General features: G+C 49.0%; 1 protein-coding gene across 6 annotated transcripts in view; it reads right to left on the bottom strand.

Annotated features, from left to right (window-relative positions):
- The window catches only part of LOC137426637 (zinc finger protein 407), a 115475-nt gene that overhangs the window by 11733 nt on the left and 87943 nt on the right, over positions 1–15799 (bottom strand). The gene's annotated exons all lie outside the window — the stretch shown is intronic.

Here is a 15799-nt window from a genome sequence, read left to right as displayed (position 1 = left end):
GACTCAAAGTGGGCAAGCGATACAACGAGCTGCAACAACTTCAACATACTTCCCATACCACTATACAAGGAGTAATGGTTCTGTGATGAATGCCAATCTATCCAACGATCAATATGATTTGCCAATGAACATTCAAAAGTTGACTCTCCCACAGGGAGGTTTTGAGCAATGTAGTGTTATGAATTTTCCGCAGCGGCAATTTCCAGGGGCACATGAGGAACGCCCAGAGTTGATGTATAGACCTTGGCAAATACATCAATTGAAAGCATTACAGAGCGACATGCCATCAATCAAAACAGATCCACTTCAATTCGCAGAGGAGCTACGATTGATTGTGGAGACTCAATTGCCGACTGTAAGAGACATGGAAATACTCTTAAAGTGGGTAATTCCTAATACCACCACTTTGAAGACATTAATGAGTGAGACAAACTGGGAACATGCACTAAATGGACAATTAGACATGCCCAAGGAGGCTAAAATGGCACAGATAAATAGATTAATAGACGCCATACAAAAATTACCACCTGTGACTGATTGGAATAAGGTGGTTACGTGCAAACAGAAAACAGGAGAGGATGCTAGTGATTATTTAGACAGATTGCGAGATGTTTTTCGACTATATTCGGGAATAGACCGGGCACAAATTGACAATGCCCTAAAACCCCTTTTTATTAATGGTCTGTTGCCAAAATTGAAGAGTGAAGTGGAAAGACAGTGTATTGCTTGGGAAGGCAAGCCGATGCAAGAAATATTGAATTATGCTTTGCATCATCAGCGAATTCAGGCCAGGAACAGTGCTATAAATGCCGAAAAATTGATGCAACTACAGACACAAGCCCTGATGACTACGAACCAACGCAATAGGTTTTCTATGCAACAACGCAACAATGCAACAGACAACAACTATGAGTCAGGAGATAACCAGAGGTCAGAGTGGCAACCCAAAGACCCAGACATGCAGCCCAGAAAGACAAGTCAACAAGTGGACAGACCAGGCAACGACAGAAACCGGTGTTTCAAATGTGGAGAGATGGGACATTGGAGAAGAAGATGTCCGTATGCCAACAGGAAGACAAGCTCATAGGGTAAACCAAGATCAAGGGTACCAGTGCTTACTGATACCTCAGACAACGATTAGGCCTTCATTGCTGCAAATCCCAAATGATGATTGGCCTCAACAGATTCGATTACTGGACAAACATGAATAACTGTCGATGATTCTTGTGTCTGAAAAGTTTTCGGAGCAAGAATGATTCATTTTTTTTCTTTTTGCTTGTTAACAAATTAATAAAATTAATCGATCAAATGCCAAAATTGGATCTTCTATTTTGGGCACAGCAATTTTAAATTTACAAAGTTTGGAACAATTGCGTTGCAAATTTTTTGAAACCAAGTGACAAGAGTCACATGATGATCAGGTGGGAATTTCGGACTATTGTTCCGCATGATTGATAGGTCAGTGGTCGACTGACATGCAAATGGGTGTGTAGTCAAATTTGGACAAATTATTGTGGGAACTGAAAGGGTAATTTCAATGTGACATCATAGGGGTTTTCTAAGAATAAACTTTTTGGTCCATTTGTGTATTAGCATTTATAAAATTGAAGGACAAATTTTATGAAATTGAAATAAAAAACTGACACCCATCCTGATCTGTAAATAATGGTTCCAACGCAAACAAATATGCATAATGCATGCGTGTGTGTGTGTTTTGTGTATCAATGTTTGTGTTTGTTGTTTTGTGTATCAATCTTACAAGATCGTTGACACCGACAGTGTGCCTTGTCTGAAAATAGATAGTTCCATGTGGATGGGATCGCATATCGAGAGAATTCGTAAAATAAAAAAAATAGAAATATAATTTGATTATGAAAATTATCACTTTTGTCAAGGGAGATGGAGAATAAAGACTTGATTTGCTGAGTTATGAGCAGCCATTCATTGATAGTAAAATTGGGAGTAATCTTGGGATTCCATTTTGATAGAATTTATATGAGAATCAAAGCTATTTATGGATATGAGCTTCATTAAAATGTGGGAGTACAAAATTAGCCAAATTTGGGAGAGGTCTTACACTGACTTCCCAGAGTACTCTGCTCACGGATTTTATATATATATAAACTTGAATTTGATCAGAATATAAATTGGGCTGTATGTATGGATGTGTATTAGGCATAGATGATATGGGAAAATAGTAAAGAAAATTTTGCTGGTTTGAACTATTGTGAGTTTTAAGTTTTGGAGTTCAAACAAAGTCACTGGTTAACAGATGAGAATGGATAGTAAATAAATTCTTCGATGCTGGGTAAATTAAGTACGATATTACGAAGACTTATGAGAGCTATTGTTCTTCCTTACAGCAGTGGAAAATTATTGAAAAAAAATTATTAGATCCAACATAATGAATTAATAAATGAATGTGATAGGGATAATATCCTCAATTTGTACTAATTATTTGATTGTGGGTAAGGGAATTAATTTATCATAGTGGATTGTTAACAGCAGCCTGAAAATGTCCTGACAGTGCATCCATGTAATCAGAAATCCCAGATTTGTTTTTACAAACAACATTTTGGTAGAGGTCTTGTGTGGACGAGCACTTGCTTGGTAGATAAAAAAAACGGTACTGCATGCTGGCAGCCACTTTTGCGGCCATTTAGACCGAACAAATTGGGAGAAACTGTAATTGAATATGTAATTTACAGATGAGTATTTGGGAAAAAAAAGGGAATTTATTGAGATGAGAGACATTTTTCGAAGTTTTATTAAAGTGCTATAATATGACACTCGGCAAGGCAAACTATTGGATGGGAAAATTAGATCTGGTTATATAATAAATTTATTGACCCCTTGAAGTTAATTCTTCGAATCATTGTTTCACTGGCATTTTGAGTTCACATTGGAAATAGTTTGGTAGAAACCTTTGGTTAAAACCTTTGATTGCGGTATTTTGGAACGAACTGATAAACCATAGGAGATTGATAAGAATAGAAACAAAAAAATGGACCTAAAGTAGAAAGTTGGATTCATGCCTCTCATTGCAAACGAGCACATGGGGCAAGGGAGGACGGTCCCACAGAAAATGAGGCTGCACCTAGCAGCCCAGCAGAACATTCAGTGGCGGATAAATGATAGTCGTGATTTACAGTCATTTGAATTACATTTTAACACCCCTTGCATCGATAAACATTACATTTTCAACATGTGATATTCCTACTTGGGATATAAAAAATATATAATAACCACATTTAGAGGCCATTTTTCCCCACAAAGCGGGGGTTGGCCTTTTCCGGGAACCGTGGTTGTTGTTGTTTTTTGGTCCCCTTTTTGAAGCAATGTTTTACGGCCGGATGCCCTTCCTGACGCCAACCCTTTTTGCCGCCTTTAACGACAAACAGGGAATTACCAGTGAACTGGTACTCAATTAGCCGACCTCGGAAGGATGACAGGCTGAGTCAACCCCCCTGGCGTTAATTCAGCGATCGACGGGGATTCGAACCCAGGATCCTAGGATCCTAAGCCGGCACCCTAGCCACTAGCCCAACACCAGGGTTACTTGTCACTTGGGATAGTGACATTTATTTGCCTACATGACATACAATTACCTACTGATATTAATACAGCATGAGTGATAATGTATCACAACTACACTCATGATTAAGGGATTTAGTTCGACCCCGGGAGATAGGGGGACCAGGGTAAGACAAATAATCTGATTTATGTGACATATTAAGGGATTTTCTTTATTTACCTTTTCGGAAGCTTGTTAGTTTGGTATATAATGTTGAATGTCATTGACATATAATTATGTTATAGGTATGAACATATACAAGGGGTAGCTCACATGTCTTACAGATGGCTACAGGTGGGACAAGAGGGAGCAAGATACCACGATTATATAAAAGGAGGTGCCTTTGCATGGTTGGGAAACACATTTGGAGGAGTAGCAGACTTGTTTGTTGGTTTAGTAGTTATATTGACAATTATTGTTTTAGTGGTGGCTTGCTTGAAAGCCTTAGTGACGGTGTGTTTGAATAAGGTAACCAACAACACTATGATAGTGACGGTGTGTTTGAATAAGGTAACCAACAACACTATGATAATGCATGAAGTGACGAATGAGGAAAGAAATGTGGAACCACAAGAGGAAGACTTTTATGGCGACATAAATACCGAGATTAAAAGAATGAATCAAGTGATGTTGCAAATGAATACAGTAGAGTTAAGATAAGAGCCAGCATAACAAAAATGTTGTGAATTGTGTCAACCGGTGAACTTCTATCACCACAAGTTACACACTGTGGAAAAAAAAAAAAAAAAAAAGAAGAAGAAGAAGTGGGGAGAAATTATGATAATAATACATTATGCTTAATTTGTTGGTTTGCGAAATTTGTTGGGAATTAGATATTCCTGTATGTGAGTGTAATCATATACACTCGATATAAATGCATTTATTTTCTTTGAGTAGTGCTAAAATACCTGCACGAGTTAATTTTTGAACTATATTAACCTGAAAGCAATTGTGGATGCTATTCTTAGTTTAATAGTAAAATACATACCTGATTGAATATTATTTGTGTGACGCATATAAATGAATATAACTTTTTGAATGTGTTAAGGAAAAACAACAAATTGTTGAATGTGAAACTGTCGGAAGATATACATGATTATGCTGATTTCATGGTAAGATGTACCCTATCTGATTCAGTGTGTGTGGAAAGCAGATTCAGATGTGACTGAGCATAAGGATAAGACGAGATCACATTTTGAAGGGAGTGCTAACGGAATTGGGAAGAAGTTCGAGAAAGAAAATTTGTGGCTAAAAATGAAGTTAATCGTGGCATACACCCTCCTTCTCAAAGAATGATGAAGACATTCTCCTGTGTAACTTGGAGATGGATGCTTACCTTCACCAAGGAAATTTATGTGACCATTTGCCTGGACCACACTGCAACATATGAAAGAAAGGCGATCACTTACTCTTGTTCGAAGGCTTGGAACATTCATCACATCAGAAGTTGTAGGACAACAACATTTTACCTGCAACTTCTACGAAATGCGGGGTCATATATTATTACTTCACCAACTTCCGGGGAACCAGCATGGAGCTGCAAGCAAACGGCTGTGCCCTTTTCACAACAGCTGTGCACGATTCTGCTGGTTGCTCCTGGTATGGACCATGGATGACCTGAACAACATGGTCCCAACATCATTGTGGATGCATCCGGCATCCCTGTTCCACATCTTGCTGGCCAATCAACATCACACCAATACTTGCTGCCCACTCATAATGAGGGAGGAGGCTAGTCGACTACAACTGGGCGAAGGCCTTGTTCAGGAATCATTATGGTTCACAGCAAGAGTGGCAAGAATGCTACATGGAGAGCAGGGTCAGTCTATGACTCCGCACTGTTACCACAACAATGAAATCCTACACGAAGTAGTGCAGGTGTTATGAAGACAGAAGAAAATGTTTCATAACTGAATTCAAACACAAGTGATCAGCCCTTCCTTTCAAACAAAGAATCAACATTTGTTTGGAGGCAAACGTTTTTGCCAGATGTTGCAGATGCTTTATAAAACTTGAAAATGGTGAAGTGAATTTGTTGTATCTTGGTGATGGTGAAGTGTTGTTTTGCAAGGATATTTGTGATGCAAGTGAAATAGATTGAATTAACAATATGGAAGGAGTCAATGACCAACGAAATGTTTTGTGATTCTTGCAGGGTGACGGTGTATGCCTAAGGGGATTGATTGTTTACTTATATTGATGTTTAGATTAATGGTTAATATAAACAAAAACAAAAAGATGAGGGAATTGTGGAAGTGTAACTCATTGGTTGGGACTAGTAACGGAGCAGGTAGTCCAGGTGGTTCGTAAGAATGTCAGGAATGTATCTCAGAACATGGAACCTGGGAGTTCCTTTGTCCACCTTTATCACGGCCCCGGGCTAACACACATTCCCAAGCCCGTACTATTGTTTGGACATCGGGATGCAAAGTGGGTGAAGGAACTTCCCCGCAGGGGGGCAAGCATGGATGACCTCGGAGCATTTAGCGGAGAGAGGATTAGCGCGGCGGTGCCCATATAAACGAGAACATACTTTGAGTCAACACACTTGTCATCAGAATCTCTGCCCAAACGGAACGAACGAGTACGGAACAAGGACAGCGCAGAAGACCGACCGAAGAAGAACCAACGACTTGAATTACCAAATTCGTTATTGTATTGTAGTTCTTTATTATAGTGAAACAAGTGAATTATTAGTTAACAAAGCATTACTTTTGTAAAAGCTGTTTGGTCATATCGGAGCCTCCTGAGTCCTTTAACATTCCCGAACACTATGCATTCCAAAAAAAAAAATCCATCTCTTACAGTGCATCTTTCATTCATTCCCTAAACTCTCCAGAACAAAACCCATCCTTCAGCATCCTCAAATGTATTTTTGACTCGAATGTCTCAAGAAACTCATTTTGCAATAAATGTTCGTTTCCCATTAATCGTACACTTTTCAAAATCCAATCTCACCCCTTCCCTCCAAATCTTCCCCATCACCCATCCCTTTCAAATCTCCCCCCCGGCCCCTTCCCTCCTAAACTCCCCCCACTCCCCTCCCCTCCGAGACTCTCCCTCACTCCTCCCCTCCTAGACTCCCCTCTCACCCCTCCTCCTCAAAGCGTCCTCCCCGCTTCTTCCCCCTTCCAACTTTCACCTTCTTCTCCCTCAACCTTCTGCCTCACTCTTCCCCCTCCTCAAATAACACGTCACTGCGCCTCACCCAATCACCATCAAACCTTTTGTCTGCCCCATTCTTCCCTTTCTCCAAGCTATTCTGTAATCTCTGACACACCTTCAACAGCTCTCCCTACCTCTTCCTCCTCTTCCACATCTTACCCTACCACTCCCCCCCCGCCCCTGTTCTGTATCCGATGCTCCCCCTTCCTCTTCCTTAACAGTATGGACCTCAAACATCCGGGGCCTTCGCTCAAACTTAACTAATCTCTCCATACAGGTTGCTTCTGACAAACCAGACGTGATCTGCTTAACAGAAACTTTCCTCCTTCATGATGTCTCTGATTCCTTGGTATCTTTCCCAGGTTACTCCCTCCTCCGGTATGATAGACCTGAGCCTCGTCCTGGAGGTGGGGTTGCTATCTTTATAAAAAAACTCTCTTCCTCACTCGCCCTGCACTGCCCTCTCTCCACCTCACCCCCAGGAATACCTTTGGCTACGGCTTCCCCTATGCTCCCACCTTTTGTTCATATGTGTGTTGTACCGTCCACCAAACAGTGATGACTCCATCTACATCTCACTGTCTGATAATATGGACCAACTTCTATCTACCCATCCCAACTCTCTCTTCCTCATATGTGGTGATTTCAACTGTCACCATGCCAGTTGGCTGGGGGTGGGTACCTCTCTCACCAGCCATGGCTCTTCAGCAAAGGACTTCTGTGACTCACTGGGACTGACTCAATCCGTCAATTTCCCAACCTGGATCTCAGTCAACGGAGCATCTTCTCTTCTGGACTTGGTTATGACTAACTTCCCTGAAAATGTCTGCTGCTCTTCTTCTGCTCCAATCGGCTCTTCTGATCATGTGCTTGTTAAAGTGGACATCTCTCTGACCATTCTCAGAGAGCCTCCTCGGCGTCGACGAGTCTGGCATTTCACTCAGGCCAACTGGCACGGTCTTCAAGCAGCCATCAATCATCTGGACTGGTCTCCCATCTCTACTGCCTCTGACATCAACTCATCCTGGGAACTCTTCCAAAGTAAATTGCTCTCTCTCATGCACAGATTTATCCCATCTCGTCTTCAGTTGTCATACCCTTCCTCCCGTCCATGGTACACGGAATCTTGTGGTGAGGCTATTGCCCAGAAACAACTTGCTTTCGTCTCCTGGAAAGCAAATCCAACGGAAGGAAATCTCATTTCCTTTCACAAAGCCCGAAACAAGTGTGTGTCCACCCTCAGGAGAGCCAGGAAACAATATCTCTCCGTTCTCAGGACCGAACTCTCTTATCTGTCTCCCTCTTCCAAATCCTGGTGGCGTCTGGTCAAATCTTTTTCTGGTGTTTGTTCCCCCTCCATCCCCTCCCTCATCTCAAATGGCCACACGGCTGACTCCGCACGTGAAAAAGCTGAATGCCTCAACTCTGTGTTTGCCTCTAAATCTTGTGTCCCAAACCCATCCCTCTCTGTACCCACCGTACCCAGTCGTACCCAGCTGCTCCTGGACTCTGTGTCCTTTCCTCCTGACAAGGTGGAAAAGTTTCTGTCAACCCTCGACTCTGATTCTGCAACTGGACCTGACGGCATCAGCCCACGGGTCCTAAAATCATGTTCTTCCGCTCTTTCACTCCCTCTCTCTGTTCTCTTCACCCTCTCTTTTGCTCAAGGTCATCTTCCATCTGCTTGGAAATCTGCCAACATCACCGCTTTGCACAAAAAAGGTGCAAAAACAGATCCCAGCAACTACAGACCAATCAGCCTTCTCCCAATTATCAGCAAAGTCATGGAATCCATCATTGCTTCAGATATGAAATCTTTCCTCTTCTCCAATGGCTTGATCTCTGATCATCAATTTGGTTTCAGACCTGAACACTCCACTCTGGACATGCTGCTTCTGCTTTCTCAACAATGGATGGAGGTCCTCAATGCCAAACAGGAAATTAGAGCAGTCTCCCTTGACATATCACGTGCCTTCGATACGGTCTGGCACCCCGCTCTGCTCACCAAACTCTCCTCTTTTGGTATCCATGGAAATCTCCACGCATGGCTGGCGGACTTCCTCTCTAGTCGTAGTCAACGTGTGGCCCTGAATGGGGTTCTCTCATCTCCTCTTCCTGTTCAGGCTCGAGTTCCCCAAGGCAGTGTTCTGGGCCCTGTGCTTTTTCTGGTCTTCATCAATGATCTCTCTGACTCTCTTGAAAATCCTCTCTATCTCTTTGCTGACGACTCTACTCTCTGTCGCTCCATTCTTCATCCCTCAGATGGGCAGTCTGCAGCCTCCTCACTCTCTGCAGACCTTGACAAAATCACAGACTGGGCAAACAAGTGGAACATGTCTTTCAATCCTGACAAATCTCACACTCTTACGATGTCTCTCCGAAAAGACCGACTGGACAACCCTCCCATCCACTTTCTGAATAATCCTCTCCAAGAAGTTCTGTCACTCAAGCTTTTGGGTCTCACTATCTGCCATGATCTTTCCTGGGAAAACCACATTTCAAATCTGGCCTCCAAAGCCAGTCGCCGACTGGGCATCCTCCGTCGTGCGAAGTCCTTCCTTGGCACACCTGAGCTCCTCACCACATACAAGGCTTTCATCCGCAGCTCAATGGAATACTGCTCTCCCCTCTGGGCTGGTGCTCCTGCCTCACACCTAGCTCGCCTTCACGCTGTTGAAACCAAAGCATTCAGAATCATTGGAATCTCCCGCGATGAAGCTAACTCCAAGGGCCTCTCACTCACTCACTGCAGGCAGGTTGGTGGTCTTTCCGTCTTCTACCGACTCCAGTCTGGCCTTGCCCCCCCCAGCTCTCTCTGGGCTCTGTCCTGCAAATATTCCTACAGGTCGCACAAGATCTGCCTGCAACCCTCTTATGGTTAAACTGCCAAAATCAAGACTCTCTGCTCACCTTCACTCCTTCATTCCTCTTTTCTCCCGCCTCTGGAACAAACTCCCTCACTCTCTTCAATCCCACTCCACCCTCCAAGTCTTTAAAACAGCTGTTCACCACCATCTCTTATCTTCCCCCATCCAAAACCTTGATCTTTTCTACCCCCGCTAATTTCACCCCAATTCCACTTTTTTGAAATACCAACTTCTGTCCAGGAAGTCCTTGGTGTCCTTGTCTTTTATACTTCTCCCTCTCCCGCCCCCCCCCCCCCTTCCCATGCCTCCTCCCCCCGGGCCCTCTCCCTTCCACACATCTCCCTGCTCTCGGATGTTGTGTTTGTGTGCTTCCCCTTCTCTCCCCATCTTGTCTTCCGCTCCCTCTTTTTATATATTTTGTTTGTCTGGTTGATTTGTTTGTGAAGTAAATGTTAGCTCTTTCACGAGCCTCGATTCAGTATACAAAAAAAAACTATCCAACAAAGTTTCTAAACTCTCTTCAGCTCACTGGCGTTCCACCTCACAATCTGCAACTGAAAGTGGGAGCCCCCATTATGTTGCTACGAAATTTGGATGCACCAAAACTCTGTAACAGTACAAGACTCGCTGTCAAAACTCTTATGCCAATGTGATCGAAGCCACCATTATGACTGGTTCTGCCAAGGGAGAGGATGTTTTTATTCCACAGATTCCCATCATGCCAACAGATATGCCATTTCAGTTCAAGCGCCTTCAGTTTCCAGTGAGACTATCTTTTGCTATGACCATCAACAAGTCTCAGGGACAGTCTCTCAAGGTTGCTGGAGTTGAACTGACAAGTCCATGTTTCTCTCATGGTCAACTCGACATTGCATGCTCACGTGTTGGGGCAAGCACACATCTTTTCATCAGAGCACCAAACGGCAGAACAATAAATATTGTCTACCCCAGAGCTCTTGCTGACTAAAACCTAGGCAGTGCTGGTGGCCCAGTGGATCATGTGCTTGCTTGCCACGCAGACGATCCGCATTCCAATCCCAGCAGTGGCAAAAATTTGTGAAGCCACCAAATGTGGCCCATTCTGAGATATAGTCCCTAAATGGATTGAACTTGAACCGAAATCACCAACTTACTCACTCTTTTTTAACTTAAATGACTTAACTTATAGCAAGTTCTTATGTTATGTACATATAATTACATACAACATGAACTACATAACAACTTGCGATAAGTCAAGTCATTTACTTTCTACATATTTGGAACCCGGGCAACGCCGGGTACCTTTGCTAGTTAATCATATACCGCACTCAGACAGGCCCACTCTGTTAGATTCATGTTCCACTCATTAATCATGTACCGTAATCAGACAGGTCCACTCTCTGTTAGATTCATGTTTCACTCATTAATCATGTACCGCACTCAGACAGGCCCATTCTCTGTTAGATGAACGTTTCACTCATTAATCATGTACCGCACTCAGACAGGCCCATTCTCTGTTAGATGAACGTTCCACTCATTAATCATGTACCACACTCAGACTGGCCCACTCTCTGTTAGATAAACGTTCCACTCCTTAATCATGTACCGCACTCAGACAGGCTCACTCTCTGTTAGATGAACGTTCCACTCATTAATCAATAATCATGTACCGCACTCAGACAGGCTCCCTCTCTGTTAGATGAACGTTTCACTCATTAATCATGTACCGCACTCAGACAGGCCCACTCTGTTAGATTCATGTTCCACTCATTAATCATGTACCGCAATCAGACAGGCCCACTCTCTGTTAGATTCATGTTCCACTCATTAATCATGTACCGCACTCAGACAGGCCCACTCTCTGTCAGATGAACGTTCCACTCATTAATCATATACCACACTCAGACAGGTCCACTCTGTCAGATTCATGTTCCACTCATTAATCATGTACCGCAATCAGACAGGCCCACTCTCTGTTAGATGAACGTTCCACTCATTAATCATGTACCACACTCAGACAGGCCCACTCTCTGTTAGATGAACGTTCCACTCATTAATCATGTACCACACTCAGACAGGCCCACTCTCTGTTGGATGAACGTTCCACTCATTAATCATGTACCACACTCAGACAGGCCCACTCTCTGTTAGATGAACGTTCCACTCATTAATCATGTACCACACTCAGACAGGCCCACTCTCTGTTGGACGAACGTTCCACTCATTAATCATGTACCGCACTCAGACAGGCCCACTCTCTGTTGGACGAACGTTCCACTCATTAATCATGTACCGCACTCAGACAGGCCCACTCTCTGTTGGATGAACGTTCCACTCATTAATCATGTACCGCACTCAGACAGGCCCACTCTCTGATAGATGAACGTTCCACTTGAAGCGCGGTGCTACGCACGCTTACTTGCTACCAAGGAGGAAGCGGACAACGCAGTTAAAACAAAAGTGTCTTTATTGACAAGAGGTCACTGTAGCACTGGCGCGCTCCGGGCTGCGCGCCCGGTGTATATCCTGAGGCCACGCCTACCCCTAGGGCGTGGCCGCCGCCCACTTGGTGCGCGGAATGATGTCACCACGCCAGTGGGCTTTCGTGTCCGCCACACGCGCCCCCCCAGAATTCCCGCGCACCTGGAGGGCCAGTTTGCGTGGCAAACGGATGACCCGGCCGAAGCGCCCTCTGGCGACCGGCGGCATCCGGGGTGCAGGGATGCCAGCTGGGATGCCCCCGGCTGTACCCGGGATGGGTGCCGGACCGGGGGGCGGCGTGCCACCGGCGGTGGGTGGTCCACGTCGAAGTGGGCCGACTTGAGTCGATCCGCCGAGACGCGGTCGGGAGTACCGCCGATGTCCAAGGTGAAGTATTTCACTCCGGTCTCCAGCACGCGGAAAGGCCCGTCGTACGGGGGCCGCAGTGCTGTCCGGTGGGCATCGTGCCGGACGAAGACATACTCCGCGGTGCAAAGCTCCGGGGCGACGTGCGTGGGTGGGTGCCCGTGGTGCGCCGTCGGCACCGGGGCGAAACTCCGGGAGGTCTCCTGCAGCGCGGAGCGCTCCTGCGCCGCGGACCAAGGTGCCGTGGGGTCGGGGAGGAACTCGCCCGGCACCCGCAGCGGTTGTCCAAAGACCAACTCCGCCGCGGATGCACGCAGGTCCTCCTTGGGCGCCGTCCGGAGGCCCAGCAGGACCCAGGGGAGCCTGTCGACCCAGCCGCCGTCGCGGAGGGTGGCCCAGAGCGCGGCCTTCAACGAGCGGTTGAACCGCTCGCACAGGCCGTTGGCCTGGGGGTGGTAAGCCGTGGTTCGGTGCAGCTGGACCCCGAGCCCCCGCGTGACCGCGGCCCAGAGCTCCGAGGTGAACTGGGGGCCGCGGTCGGACGAGATGTCCGAGGGGGCGCCGAACCGGGCGACCCAGGTGGCGATGAACGCCTGCGCGACGTCCGCCGCCGTCGTCGCCGCCAAAGGCACGGCCTCCGGCCACCGGGTGGTGCAGTCCACAATGGTAAGGACATGGGTGAAACCCCGCGAGGGGGGCAGAGGTCCCACCAGGTCCACGTGCACGTGGTCGAACCTATGTGCCGGCACCGTAAACGGGGCCAATGGGGCCTGGGTATGCCGGTGCACCTTCGCGCGCTGGCACGCGAGGCACGTCCTGGTCCAGCCGCGGACGGCCTTCCGGAGGCCATGCCAGACAAACTTGTCGGCGACCAACCTTTGGGAGGCCTTCGTGCCTGGGTGGGACAGGCCGTGGATGGCGTCAAAAACCTGGCGCTGCCAGCCTGCGGGCACGATGGGGCGAGGCCGCCCGAGGGAGACGTCACACAAGAGGGCCGTGCCCGCGCCGTCGAACGGCACCCGGTGACGCGGAGGCCCGTGACGGCGGTCCGCAAGGCCTGGACACCGGGGTCGGCGGCCTGGTCCGCCGCCATCCGGGCATAGTCGATGCCAAGGTGGACCGCGTGGGCGACGGACCGGGAAAGGCAATCCGCCACCGGGTTGTCCTTTCCCGCGACGTGCTGGATGTCCGTCGTGTATTCGGACACGGCCGAGAGGTGACGCTGCTGCCAGGCCGACCACAGCTCGGTGACCTTGCCCATCGCGAAGACAAGCGGCTTGTGGTCGACGAAGGCCGTGAACACACGGCCCTCGAGCAGATGGCGGAAGTGCCTGACCGCCAGGTGAAGCCCGAGCAACTCGCGGTCGAAGGTACTGTAACGGCGTTCGGGCGGGTGAAGCTGCCGGCTGAAGAATGCCAGCGGTTGCCAAGCACCACGCACCCATTGCTCGTGCACCGCGCCCACCGCGTAGTCCGAGGCGTCGGTGGTGAGGGCGATCGGTGCATCGGGCGCCGGGTGCGCGAGCATGGTGGCGTTAGCCAAGGTGAGCTTCGCGCCCGCGAACGCCGCGTCCATCTGCTCGGTCCAGGTAACGTCACCTTTGCCCGGCTTCCCTCGGAGGGCCTCGTGGAGGGGCCGCAGGAGCTGAGCAATGCGGAGCAGGAACCGATGGTAAAAGTTCACCATGCCCAGGAACTCCTGGAGCCCCTTAATCGTGTGGGTGCGCAGAAACCCCCTCACCGCCTCCACCTTGGCCGGTAGGGGGACGGCCCCGTGCCTCATGACGCGGTGCCCCAAAAAGTCGATGTCGGCGACGCCGAACCGGCACTTAGCGGGGTTCACGATGAGGCCATGCTGGCCCAGACGTTCGAAGAGCGTGCGGAGATGGTGAAGGTGGTCTTCGCGGGACGCGCTGGCGACGAGGATGTCGTCCAGGTAGACGTATATAAAATCCAAGTCGCGCAAGACGCTGTCCATAAGTCGCTGGAACGCCTGAGCCGCATTTTTCAAACCGAAGGGCATCCGAAGAAATTCGAAAAGCCCGAACGGCATGATGACCGCCGTCTTTGGGATGTCTTCCGGCCTGACGGGGACCTGATGGTAGCCGCGTATGATGTCCACCTTTGAAAAGAAGGACATGCCCGCCAACCGGGCGGAGAAGTCCTGGATGTGGGGGACGGGGTAGCGGTCGGGGGTGGTGGCGTCGTTGAGGCGCCGGTAGTCCCCGCACGGTCGCCATCCCCCGCCGGGCTTTGGCACGATGTGAAGCAGCGATGCCCAAGCACTCTCGGAGCGCCGCACGATGCCGAGCCGCTCCAGCGTAGCGAACTCCGCTTTAGCTACGGCGAGCTTCGTCGGTTCGAGGCGGCGTGCCCGGGCGTAGACCGGTGGCCCGGCGGTGGGGATGTGGTGTTCCACCCCGTGCTTGACGGCCCCCGCCGAGAAGGTGGGCCGCGTGAGGGCCGGGAAACCCGCGAGGAGGCGGGTGAATTCGTTCGTTGCCGGAAGCGTACAGATGAACCTGGCCGGAACCGAATCGCTCAGCAAGCCGCTCAGCGAGCCGCTCAATGAGCCGCTCCGGGAGCTGCTCAACGAGGCGGGCAGCGTGCACGCGAGCGAGCTGAACGTCTCAGCCTGGACAAGCCTTCTGTGCTTTACGTCGACCAACAGGCCATTGGCACAGAGGAAGTCCGCGCCGAGCTGTGCCATAGGCACGTCGGCAGTGACGAACGACCACCGGAAAACCTGCCCTCCGAACCGCAGAGAAAGGCAGCGTTTTCCGTACGCGCGAATGGACGTACCGTTGGCGGCAAGCAGCGTGGGGCTCCGGCCCGCGAACTGCTTGTCGGACATACCGGTGGGAACGACACTCACCTGCGCTCCCGTGTGGTAACGGCGCCCGGATAAGGTGTCCGTGATGAACAGTAGGCTGTTTGCACGGCCGGCGCTCAGTGCCACTACCGAGGGCCGGCCCGGGCGTTTCCCGACCTGCCGAATGAGCACGGCGGGCGACATTGCCGAGCCTTGTGGCCGAACTGCGCGTGGAAAAAACACCAGGTTTGCGGCGAAGGCGGCGGAGGCCGCGGTTTCGCTGCGGCGGTGGGTGGGGCGTGGCAGCGGACACGAAATGCGCATCAGCCTCGAGATCCACGAGGTGTGGTGCATCAGCATCAGGGTCAGCATCAGCATCAGCCCCGATAGCCGCGACGGCCGCGCCAAAACTCGCCTGGGTGTCCAAAGCCGCGAAGAACCTGTCGGCCTCTGCAGCGAGAGCCCGGGGTTCCGTCGTCGCAGAACCGGCCAACGCGAGGCGGACTCGTGCCGGCAACTGGCGTCGAAACAACGCCCGGAATAGAGCGTCCGGGG

The sequence above is a fragment of the Myxine glutinosa genome, chromosome 5 (assembly GCF_964187855.1).
Source record: "Myxine glutinosa chromosome 5, kmMyxGlut1.1, whole genome shotgun sequence".
Taxonomy (NCBI): Eukaryota; Metazoa; Chordata; class Myxini; order Myxiniformes; family Myxinidae; genus Myxine; species Myxine glutinosa.
Note: the sequence above shows the minus strand (reverse complement) of the source record. Positions and strands in the feature narration are given on the sequence as shown.